We start from the raw sequence: 13358 nt of genomic DNA, 5'->3' as shown, positions 1-13358 counted from the left end.
TTGTAAGAACATAAAGAAATTGGCTTTGGATAATCCAAATCTTTCTTGTAATTGATTGAATGACAGCAGAGATCCATCATAGTACACATGCTCAAAATGTATGATGCTGCTTTGGAAGCAGAATTTAAAGGTCAACGCTGGAGGTACAGTGGGGTTATTCCAAATAGGGGTGCCTGGCGATATTGGTTCTTTACACCTGACTTTATGTTCATTTTCCCAAATACAAATGGAATGGAGAATCATTAGATGCTAAATTTTACCCGTGATGAGCTTCGAACTCACATATGCTAAACGTTTGCGTTAATCATGTTTGCCTCAAGTAACCATCTGTCCAACATATCATACTACACTGAACAAAAATCTAAACGCAACATGTAAAGTGTAGGTCCCATGTTTCATGAGCTGAAATAAAAGATCCCAGAAATGTTCCATACACACAAAAAGTTTATTTCTAAAACAATGTTTTAATTTCACCTTTATTTAACCAGGTAGGCCAGTTGAGAACAAGTTCTCATTTACAACTGTGACCTGGCCAAGATAAAGCAAAGCAGTGCGACAAAAACAACACAGAGTTACACATAAACAAACGTACAGTCAATAACACAATATAAAAATCTATGTACAGTGCGTGCAAATGTAGAAGATTAGGGAGGTAAGGCAATAAATAGGCCATAGAGGCAAAGTAATTACAATTTAGCATTAACACTGGAGTGATAGATGTGCAGATGATGATGTGCAAGTAGATACTGGGGTGCAAAAGAGTAAAAAGATAAATAACAATATGGGGATGAGGTAGTTGGGTGGGCTATTTACAGATTGGCTGTGTACAGGTACAGTGATCGATTGGTAAGCTGCTCTGACAGCTGATGCTTAAAGTTAGAGAGGGAGATATAAGACTCCAACTTCAGTGATTTTTACAAATCGTTCCAGTCATTGGCAGCAGAGAACTGGAAGGAAAGGAGGCCAAAGGAGGTGTTGGCTTTAGGGATGACCAGTGAAATATACCTGCTGGAGCGCATGCTACGGGTGGGTGTTGCTATGGTGACCAGTGAGCTGAGATAAGGCGGAGCTTTACCTAGCAAAGACTTGTAGATGTCCTGGATCCAGTGGGTTTGGCAACAAACAAATATGTAGCGAGGGCCAGCCAACGAGATCATACACGTCGCAGTGGTGGGTAGAATATGGGGCTTTGGTGACAAAACAGATGGCACTGTGATAGACTACATCCAGTTTGCTGAGTAGAGTGTTGGATGCTATTCTGTAAATGACATCGCCAAAGTTAAGGATCGATAGGATAGTCAGTTTTAAGAGGGTATGTTTGGCAGCATGAGTGAAGGAGGCTTTCTTGCGATAGGAAGCCGATTCTAGAATTAAGTTTGAATTGGAGATGCTTAATGTGTCTGGAAGGAGTTTACAGTCTAACCTGAAATCTAGGTATTTGTAGTTGTCCTGTGTGTATCAAGAATGGTCCACCACCTAAATGACATCCAGCTAACTTGACACAACTGTGGAAGCATTGGAGTCAACATGAGCCAGCATCCCTGTGGAAGGCTTTTTACACCTTGTAGAGTCCATGCCCCAATGAACTGAGGCTGCTCTGTGGGCAAAAGAGGGTGCAACTCAATATTAGGAAGGTTTTCAGTGTAAGTGTTGGCTGGTGCAATCAAATTTCCCCTCTGGGGGATTAATAAAGTACTATCTTATCACTATTTCGAGGACACCTATTGGAAGTCTTAAACACCAAGCATGTGTGGTCAGATGGGAGGGGGGTAACAGTGTTTCAGAGACTAACAACATGTGATTCAATTCCACTGTTTTCCACTTCCATTTATGAGGCGAGACTCAAAAACCACATCTTCTGTCCTCTCACAATTAATTTAAAGTAGACCTAGAGGGTATGAGCTGCCAATATAAAGTAGACCTAGAGGGTATGAGCTGCCAATATAAAGTAGACCTAGAGGGTATGAGCTGCCAATATAAAGTAGACCTAGAGGGTATGAGCTGCCAATATAAAGTAGACCAAGAGGGTATGAGCTGCCAATATAAAGTAGACCTAGAGGGTATGAGCTGCCAATATAAAGTAGACCTAGAGGGTATGAGCTGCCAATATAAAGTAGGCCTAGAGGGTATGAGCTGCCAATATAAAGTAGGCCTAGAGGGTATGAGCTGCCAATATAAAGTAGGCCTAGAGGGTATAAATCAAATCCAAATCAAATCAATTTTATTGGTCACATACCAGTGTTTAGCAGATGTTATTGCGGGTGTAGCGAAATGCTTGTTCTTCTAGTTCCGACAGTGCAGTAATATCTTACAAGTAATATCTAACAGTTTCACAACATATACCCCAAAATACACGTAAAACTAAGTAAGGAATGAATTAAGAATACTGTATATGTCAGAGCAGCATTGGACTAAGATACAGTGGCATAGTATAGAATACAGTATATACATATGAGATGGGTGATGCAGTATTTACACACAATTAAAGTGACTAAGATACCGTAGAATAGTATAGAGTACAGTTCACACATATGAGATGAGTAATGCAAGATACGGAGACATTATTAAAGTGGCTAGTGTTTCATTTCCTTAAAGTGGCCAGTGATTCCTAATCTATGTCTATAGGCAGCAGCCTCTGATGTGCTGGATGTGGCTGTTTAACAGTCAGTGGTGTAGTATAGAATACAGTATATACATATGAAATGGGTGATGTAATGTGTAAACACAATTTAAAGTGACTAAGATACTGTAGAATAGTGTGAAGTGCAGTTTATACATTCCTAATCTATGCTTATTGTCAGGCGCCTCTGATGTGCTAGTGATGGCTGTTTAGCAGTCTGGTGTCCTTAAGATAGAGACTGAAAAACAGCTTCTCGGTCCCAGCTTTGGTGTACCTGTACTGACCTCGCCTTGTGGATGATAGTGGGTTGAACAGGCAGTGGCTCGGGTGGTTGATGTCCGTGATGATCTTTTTGGCCTTCCTATGGCATCAGGTGCTGTAGGTGTCCAGGAGGGCGGGAAGTTTTTCCCCATGCGTTGGGCAAACCGCAGCACCCTCTGGAGAGCTTTGTGGTTACGGGCAGTGCAGTTGCCGTACCAGGCGGTGATGCACAATTTACCATTCATTTCAATAGGGCACAAAATAATCTGAAACACAACTAAAACAAATCGCAAATGTATCCAACAAGTTTGTAAAGTCACAAGCTTGATGTAGTCATTGCTAGGAATATGGTGACCAAACACTAAACATTTTACTACTTTAGTACACATAAGTGAATTTGTCACAATACTTTTGGTCCCCTAAAATCGGGGGACTAGGTACAAAAAGTGCTGTAATTTCTAAACGGTTCAGCTGATATGGATGCAAAAACCCTCAAATTAAATAGTTATTATATAATTTCACATTCCAAGTGATGGAGTACAGACACAAAATAACTACATTTGTCACTGTCCCAATACTATTGGAGCTCACTGTATATACAGTACAGTGCACTCCACTGTATAAACCCCAGGTCACTGGATAAACCCCAGGTCACTGGATAAACCCCAGGTCACTAGATAAACCCCAGGTCACTGGATAAACCCCAGGTCACTGGATAAACCCCAGGTCACTGTCACGAGGGACTGGGTGTGTGAGGTAAGAATCAGGCGCAGAGAGCAGAGAGTTGCAAAGGGAAAAGTGCACTTTAATCTGGCACCAAAATACAATGCCCAAAACACAGGGTACACGGTCCGGACTACTAACAAACACAACGACACAACACATAACACAAAATTAATCCCGCACAAAACAAGGGCGGGTTTACTAGGCTTAAATAAGGAAGCACATCAGGAAAACACAATTAGACACAGGTGTAACTAATAAGACAAAACAAACAGAAAAAGGAAAAAGGGATCAGTGGCGGCTAGTAGGCCGGTGACGACTACCACCGAGCACCGCCGAACAGGCAGGGGAGCCAACTTCGGCGGGAGTCGTGACAGTCACTGGATAAACCCCAGGTCACTGGATAAACCCCAGGTCACTGGATAAACCCCAGGTCACTGGATAAACCCCATGTCACTGGATAAACCCCAGGTCACTGGATAAACCCCATGTCACTGGATAAACCCCAGGTCACTGGATAAACCCCAGGGCAGTGCTTGAAATCAGGACCAAAGTTGTTGATATTTTTCAAATGACCACAAGAGAACAGCAAAAGACTTGTAGAGCAAACCCCATTGATACAACCCTGCTATCTATTCTTTGATAATATAACGTTAAACATTAAAATAAAAACGTTTACAGGATTGATGAATAAACTGCTTATTTGTGAAGGTAATAATAATAGTAATTCATTTGTAAAGCAGTTTTCTATGGAAGTATTAGGGCCAGGTGAAAAGAGAAAAATAACAACCGTGATGGGTGGATGCAGTGGTGATTTTAGCATGTAAATCTTGGTGGAGCAAACAAAAAATGTGTGATGCATGCCAGCAAAGCCACGACACGACACGACACAACACAACACTAAACAATACATTCATTGCACTATAACGGTGACAAACGGTGCCCACAAACTGTTAGGGCCTAGATAAAGCCGTCCCTACAGCAGAGTCCGAACAGCAGAGTCCCAACACCTTACCACCGCTACACCTAGCTTTCAGCGGAGCCTTGTCTGTTATCGAAACAATTCATTCAGCCTCATTTACTGTCTTTAAAAAAAACATATCTGATATGGCTGACTTGCTTAATACTGACATTTGAGATGTACAAACTATGGCATAATGGGAAGACAAGCGGATAAGAGGCAAACCGTAATTTCGATTAAGACATGAGCAAGTGACGACGGAAATAGTCACTATAACTATTTGTTTAGCACTTTTGAAAATGTACAGTGACAGAATTCAGAACAAGGGCCGTTCTTACAGTGTACTCCCTGTACAAGTTAGAACCGTAGGATAAATAAATGGGGCATATAAACAGACAATGAAAGCGCTAACAATATTCAATGATTACATTGCTCTAAAACAGGTTATAGGCTATTTGTGCGCTACCAAGTTAGAACAGTAGGTGAAATTAAGAGGTGAAAATAGTAGTGATGGGCATTCCGTCTCTTTTCAGTGAGCCGGCTTGTTCGACTCAGCTCACCAAAAAGGGCCAGCACCTTTGGCTCCCAAACGGCTCCTTTGGCTCCCAAACGGCTCCTTTGGCTCCCAAACGGCTCTTTAAAAAAAAATGTTTTGTGTTTTTTCAAGTCACACAGTTTTCGATAGTTTGACTATGATTGGTGTTAAAACAACTCTAATTCAATTATTAAATAAAATCATATTTAAAAATGCATTGGTTTGTTATGAAAAATAATGCTATTAAACATTTGCATTTAAAGTATAACTTTTTTATGTATATAAACCAAGTGCATATAAATGTAACAATTCAAGACTAATATAATCTGAACAGCATAATAATAGAATGTTGCACCATATCAAATAAAAATAAATAACAATGTGAAAAACTGCAGCATCCCACTTAAAACAAAAAGGATCTGACCTCCGTTATGGCATCTTTGTGATGCATCCCCAGTTGCTCTCTCGTCAAACAACATCCAAACAGCAGACGTTTGTGGCACTACTGCTGGTGCTTCTGCTCCATCTGATCCCTCTTCTTCCTGTTGCCCTGGTGCCTGAGCCTGCTGACTGCTGGGGCTGTCCCTCCCTGCTGCTGAAGTTATTCTTTGAAGAGCCTCATCAATCGCTCTGTTATCACTGAAGGCTAACTTCTTAAACCTAGGGTCAAGTGCAGCGGTTTCTGATAGCACGTGATTATTTTCCACTCTGTGGAACTTCCTGTCCATTGATTAACGTAGGGTGTCCATCAACTCTGTCACTGTGTCCTGTGGTTACATTTGCTTCTCTCTGGCGGCTGGATGTGATTCACTGCAGACCCTTACACAGAGTATCATTTTTGAGGCTGTCACATAGCTGAAAAGAGAGAACATTAGTTCAGGTTCATGTTTTGTCTACTGAAACTACATTCTCATCTACTGCTCATATACATATATAATACTGGATTAAATAATGATGTAGTAATAACTGCTTATGGTACCTCTCTCCACTGATCTCCACAGTGACCTGCTCAAAGGGTTCCAGGACTCTGCACACCTCCTCCACCACCTCCCATTCCTATTGGGTCAGAGCATCAACAGGTGCATTGACATTGGCCAGGGTAGAGATGGTGGCATCCTTTGACTCAAGAAACCGCTTCAACATATAAAATGTTGAATTCCACCTTGTAGTACAGTCTTGTTTAGGCCTCAGCTCAGGCATCCCCATCTGGCGTTGTGTAATTTTTCAGCACCTGTGGAAGTACTCCACAACTGCTTTCACTTTGTCCACAGTGGGCATCATCACCCTCAGAGCATCTCTTACAATCGCGCGTTGTGTGTATGCAGGTGTGTGTGTGGGCCGTAAAAAGTTGTGGCAAAACAAACAAATGGCCATCAATTTTGATCTAAAACACTCGTTCAAACAAGGAGTTACGCTTATTTGGTGTTTGGTATTTTAATAGGACACGCATTAGCTGATGTGAAAGCAGAACCTTCTCTTTCTGGGGTCCACACAAAACATAAAAAACTGACATAAAACTGGGCTACGGCCGTGTGGGAACAACAGTCGGCCGGCCACCTGCTTCAGTCTGGAGGGATTCGTGGCGGAGGCAAAAAATAAATTTGAGGCTCTGGTGTCCGGGAGAAAGGCTGTCCGTAAGCTACTCCAGCTTCGGCAGGACTCCCTCAATGTGGCAGACTATGTGGTGGATTTCCGCACGTTATCAGCGTAGGGCGCCTGGAACCCGGAAACGCTGTTCAACACGTTCCTGCATGGATTATCGGAGGAAGTAAAGGACGAGCTTGCAGCCCAGGAACTACCGACAGTTCTCGACTCACTCATCGCTTAAACCAGCCGGATCGATAGTCGGCTACGGGAATGTAGGAGGGAGAAGAGGTCTGATTGCGGTCCCAATAGCTCACTCAAGGATCCCACCTTGCATCTGATGAACTCCGGAAGTCCCTGGCGTCTACGTCCCAGAGAGGATCCGAGCTTACCCGAGTTCCTCCAAGAACCTCCGAAGACTGCCGATTCACCTCAGCTCGGCAGGGCTAGGCTGTCTCCAGCTGAACGTGTAGGCAGACTTGACACCCAGAGTTGTCTGTATTGCGGTACTGCTGGTGTTTACCTGTCCCTTCAAGAGACATAGCTCATTGTTGGGGTAGGTACTCTGGTGGGTCTTAAAGATAATTTTCTTCTTTCCTTATTCGCCCCCCTCTACATGCCATCCTGCTGTGGGGCGACCAGTCGAAGTCTCTCCAGGTACCCCTCTCAACTCCTCTCCATTCCCATGGATGTTAGAGTATTGGACGGGCGCTCTGTAGGCCAGGTCACCCACCATACCACCCCCATCAACCTACGAGTGTCAGGGAACCACAGCGAGATGATCCAATTCCTGCTAGTTGAATTTCCACAGGTTCCCATGGTATTGGAATTCTCTAGGCCCAGAGACACAATCCCTCTATTGACTAGGCTACTGGTGCCATCGTGGGCTCGAGCCCGTCCTGCCACACTCATTGCCTGAAGTCAGCTCTGCCTGCCCCAGGAGGTCTTCGTGGGGGCTTGGAAATTGCCCTGTACCTCTCCGCCAGCCCCGCCGATTACCAGGACCTCCTGGAGGGGTTCAGTAGGGACCGGGCCACTTTACTTCCGCAGCACCGACCGGTATCGAAGAAGGTCAAGCCAGATGCGCTGGCACGCCGCTACACCCCCGGAAGCCGAGACCTTCCCCCCCCGCTCCAAGATCATTAGCCTCTCTGCTGTTTGTCCTCTGTTGTCCCGTGCCCTCCGTATACTTCCTACCTTTCCTGTGTCTAGTACTAAAACCATGTCTTACAGACCTTTGTCTCCTGTATCCAGTCCCACCCCTCTTCCCCGTCTCATCAATGGTCAACCAGCGTACATGGTGAGACGTCTCCTGAAGGTTCGACCTCGGGGCAAGAGATTCCAGTACCTGGGTGACTGGGAGGGTTATGGCCCGGAGGAGAGGTGCTGGGTCTCCGCTAGGGACACCCTGGACACAGGCCTCATCTCAGAGTTCCAACACCGGCACCCCGCTCAACCAGGTATGCTTGTCTCCACCCCCCTCCAGGTGTCACCCATCTTTCCCATTATCCCCTGTGTATTTATACCTGTGTTCTCTGTTTCTCTGTTGCCAATTTGTTTTGTTCATAGAACCTACCAGCGTTTTGTTTCCCTGCTCCCGCAGTTTCCTTGCTCCTGTTTTCTAGTTTCCCGGTTCTGACCGTTCTGCCTGCCCTGACCCTGAGCCTGCCTGTTGTCCTGTACTTTTGCCCCACGAACTCTGGATTACCGACCTCTGCCTGACCTGACCCTGAGCCCGCCTGCTGTCCTGTACCTTACACCCTCTCTGGATTATTGACCTCTGCCTGCCTTGACCTGTCATTTGCTTGCCCCTGTTTGAGGAATAAACTTTTGTTTCTTCAACACTGTCTGCACCTGGGTCATACCTTAAAACGTGATAGTTTGAATATATTTATGGCTGGATTCTCCCTTTCTTGAAATAGTCATTGATCTAAATATAGGCCTATTAGATAAATTCTTATAGGCAATAACAAAATAATCACTTATCTGACATGACTTGGTAGCCTACCATAATATCTCCTTTCACTATCCATCTATCGGTGATATCTTCATGGATGGGAGGAATGAAGCATGCATAAGTTATCCCAAAGAAGGGGCATCATTCCTGTTATAGGCTATTTGTCTCAGCTATACCGCTAACTTAGGCTACCACTTGTTCACCTTATAGAGAGAGGCAAGTGGCTATACCTGTTTGCTGTTAGGTTATAATAATGGAACATACAATTATTATATGGGGCTTTACCCAAACCCCTGCCCATGCTCTGTGGCTATACAAGGTCCATGACACTAGTCTGGGGGCAGCCCTTGAGCCCGACAGGGACACGTAATCCTTCTCCACGCAACTAAGGAGTGGCTCCGTAAGAAGCATCTCAAGGTCCTGGAGTGGCCTAGCCAGTCTCCAGACCTGAACCCAATAGAAAATCTTTGGAGGGAGCTGAAAGTCCGTATTGCCCAGCGACAGCCCCGAAACCTGAAGGATCTGGAGAAGGTCTGTATGGAGGAGTGGGCCAAAATCCCTGCTGCAGTGTGTGCAAACCTGGTCAAGAACTACAGGAAACGTATGATCTCTGTAATTGCAAACACAGGTTTCTGTACCAAATATTAAGTTCTGCTTTTCTGATGTATCAAATACTTATGTCATGCAATAAAATGCAAATTAATTACTTAAAAATCATACAATGTGATTTTCTGGATTTTTGTTTTAGATTCCGTCTCTCACAGTTGAAGTGTACCTATGATAAAAATTACAGACCTCTACATGCTTTGTAAGTAGGAAAACCTGCAAAATCGGCAATGTATCAAATACTTGTTCTCCCCACTGTATAAATATGACAATCTATATGTAATTAGAACTATGGGTGACTGGGCTTTCAGTTGCGCAGCTCAGCGGAGACTATTAGGGCTGCAGAGTCTCTGGCCTCCTTTAAAGCACAGCTCAAGACCATGTTGTTCAGAAAAGCTTTCAAGGAACTCTGCTAATTCTGTTCTCATGTCCACCGGATCTAATGACACCTGTAAATAGCTTTGTTGTCTATGTTTTGGAATGTTTTTATTATTATACAATTTTTTTGCCTTGGGTGTGAGAAAAGTATTGAAGATTATTAGGGCCTAGTGAAGAGAAAAACATTTATAAATGGTGAGGGGTGGTGGTACTTGGATAATATATTATATTATATTTTTATTTTGCGGTATAGTGCTTTACAAAAATATTTAGAGAATGTCAAAATAAAATTTTGTGAATATAGTGGCAATATTTCGACAATGAAGTGGCAATATTTTGAGAATAAAGTGACAATATTTCAAGAATGAAGTGGCAATATTTCAAGAATACACACACACAGTATCCCAAAAGCAATACCATTCTAACAGCAATGGTGAGTTGTCAGACTGCGAAGAGACATGGAGTTGTGAGCATCAGTCACAGGGACTGGCAGGTAGGACAGTTGGGCTGGTAACCGGAAGGTTGCTGGATTGAATCCCCAAGCTGACAAGGTAAAACTCTATCGTTCTCCCCCTGAGCAATGCAGTTAACCAACTGTTCCCCAGGCGCTGATGACGTAGATGTCGACTAAGGCAGCCCCCCACACCTCTCTGAGTCAGAGGGGTTGGGTTAAATGCGGAAGACACATTTCAGTTTAATGTATTTAGTTGTACAGCTGACTAGGTAATTCCCTTTCCTTCACTGTGCCCTTTGAATTCGCTACAATGTTATCCTCAATCCCCTGGGTATGTCAACACCTTGTACAGTATATTTTAGACTAGAGAGTAACAGCTAGATCAGCAGCCTATATGTCGAAACGAAAGGTTAAGTTACAAACGTGTGCGTAATGGCATGGTGTTTAATGTTGGCTACACTTCCAATGAAGTAGCTCATAGGCCTATGCTTATTATCTTGTGAATGTCATGAATTGCGTGGAGAAGGATTACGTGTCCCTGTCGGGCTCAAGGGCTGCCCCCAAACTAGTGTCATGGACCTTGCATAGCCACGGAGCATGGGCAGGGGTTTGGGTAAAGCCCCCTTTGAGAAGAGTAATTGTATGTTCCATTATTATAACCTAACAGCAAACAGGTATAGCCACTTGCCTCTCTCTATAAGGTGAACAAGTGGTAGCCTAAGTTAGCGGTATAGCTGAGACAAATAGCCTATAACAGGAATGATGCCCCTTCTTTGGGATAACTTATGCATGCTTCATTCCTCCCATCCATGAAGATATCACCGATAGATGGATAGTGGAGAAGGTCTGGAGAAGGTCTGTATGGAGGAGTGGGCCAAAATCCCTGCTGCAGTGTGTGCAAACCTGGTCAAGAACTACAGGAAACGTATGATCTCTGTAATTGCAAACAAAGGTTTCTGTACCAAATATTAAGTTCTGCTTTTCTGATGTATCAAATACTTATGTCATGCAATAAAATGCAAATTAATTACTTAAAAATCATACAATGTGATTTTCTGGATTTTTTTTAGATTCCGTCTCTCACAGTTGAAGTGTACCTACGATAAAAAATAAAGACCTCTACATGCTTTGTAAGTAGGAAAACCTGCAAAATCGGCAGTGTGTCAAATACTTGTTCTCCCCACTGTATATAACCAACTCAGATAACCACATTCTATATACCAAACGTGTATATTCCCCAGAGTTTCGTGATGACCCAAAAATAAATAACTTCCCTGTCCAAGGTAACAAACCCCAGTCAATCACTCCATAACTCATCATTGCACATCCTCTGTCCTGTGCCCTTGTCATATAAATAACTTGTAAGTTGCAGTATAATTCCAGGTAACTACTGTCCTTGTAGATATGATGTGTTGGTTAGTTAGCACTTTTGGTTTGGTAAGGTATATAGTGGCAGGTCTGGAAAACCCCATCCCTCTCATTCAACTGGTATGCAGTGGAGGAAAAACCCATTGTCTAGACACGTTTACACCAGCACAATGGATCTTTATGTTATTTATTTCCCAGAAATAGTAGGAAGGTCAGTGTTGCTCTGCAGTGACACAAGGGCATGGCTGGTATTTCCTGACAATAAAAAAAAGCATCACAGGAATTAAATAAAGTTGTATTTTCCTGTGTCCCATCATAGTGTTTTTAATTCAAGAGTATGGCTTGTGAGTTAATTATATTTATGTAAGGCTCAGAGGTCGATGATGAATGTATGAATGTTCCACAGAATGGAACTGACTGCGTTTTAACTACTTTGCAGACATGAAACAAACAGAATCATAATATAAAAAAAGATATATCAAACCACAAGTTTGTGCTTCAAAACCAACTTTTAAGAGGTTTTAAAAATTCCATGACTTACAGCGCATTTGGGAAGTATTCAGACCCCTTGTTTCCACATTTTGATATGTTACAGACTTATTCAAAAATTTATTAAATACACACACACAATACCCCATGATGAAAAAGGGGAAACGGGTTTTTAGACGTTTTCGCTAATTTATTTAAAATTTTTTTAACAGAAATACCTTATTTACATAAGTATTCAGACCCTTTGCTATGAGACTCAAAATGAGGTCAGGTACATCCTGTTTCCATTGATTATCCTTGAGATGTTTCTACAACTTGATTGGAGTACACCTGTGGTAAATTCAATTGGTTGGAGATTATTTGGAAAGGCACTCACCTGTCTATATAAGCTCCAACAGTTCACAGTGAATGTCAGAGCAAAGAAACAAGCCATGAGGTTGAAGGAATTGTCCATAGAGCTCCGAGACAGGATTGCGTTGAGGCACAGATCTGGTCCCCAAGAACACAGTGGCCTCCATCATTCTTACATGGAAGAAGTTTGGAACCACCAAGACTCTTCCTAGAGCTGGCCGACGGGCCAAACTGAGCAATCGGGGGAGAAGGGCCTTGGTCAGGGAGTCGACAAAGAACCCGATGGTCACTCTGACAGAGCTCCAGAGTTCCTCTGTGGATATGGGAGAACCTTCCAGAAGGACAACCATCTCTGCAGCACTCCACCTATCAGGCCTTTATGGTAGAGTGGCAAGACGGAAGTCACTCCTCAGTAAAAGGCTCATGACAGCCCACTTGGAGTTTGCCAAAAGGCACCTAAAGTACTCTCAGACCATGAGAAATAAGATTCTCTGGTCTGACGAAATCAAGCTTGAACTCTTTGACCTTGATGCCAAGTATCACTTCTGGAGGAAACCTGGCACCGTCCCGATGGTGAAGCGTGGTGGTGGCCACATCTAGCTGTCAGGACTTTTCAGCGGCAGGGACTGGGAGACTAGTCAGGATCAAGGGAAGGATGAACAGAGCATAGTACAGAAAGATTCTTGATGAAAACCTGCTCCGGAGCGCTCAGGACCTCAGACTGGGGTGAAGGGTCACCTTCCAACAGGACAACGACCCTAAGCACACAGCCAAAACAAAGCAGGAGTGGCTTTGAGACAAATCTCTGAATGTCCTTGAGTGGCCCAGCCAGAGCCTGGACTTGAACCCAATCGACCATCTCTGGAGAAACCTGAAAATAGCTGTGCAGCAACGCTCACCATCCAACCTGACAGAGCTTGAGAGGATATGCAGAGAAGAATGGGAGAAACTCCCCAAATACAGGTGTGTCAATTTTGTAGCGTCAAACCCAATAAGACTCAAGACTTTAATCGTTGCCAAAGGTGCTTCAACAAAGTACTTAGTAAAGGGTCTGAATAATTATGTAAATTT

This window comes from Oncorhynchus clarkii, chromosome 23 (assembly GCF_045791955.1).
Source record: "Oncorhynchus clarkii lewisi isolate Uvic-CL-2024 chromosome 23, UVic_Ocla_1.0, whole genome shotgun sequence".
Classification (NCBI taxonomy): domain Eukaryota; kingdom Metazoa; phylum Chordata; class Actinopteri; order Salmoniformes; family Salmonidae; genus Oncorhynchus; species Oncorhynchus clarkii.
This window is presented reverse-complemented; position numbering follows the sequence as displayed.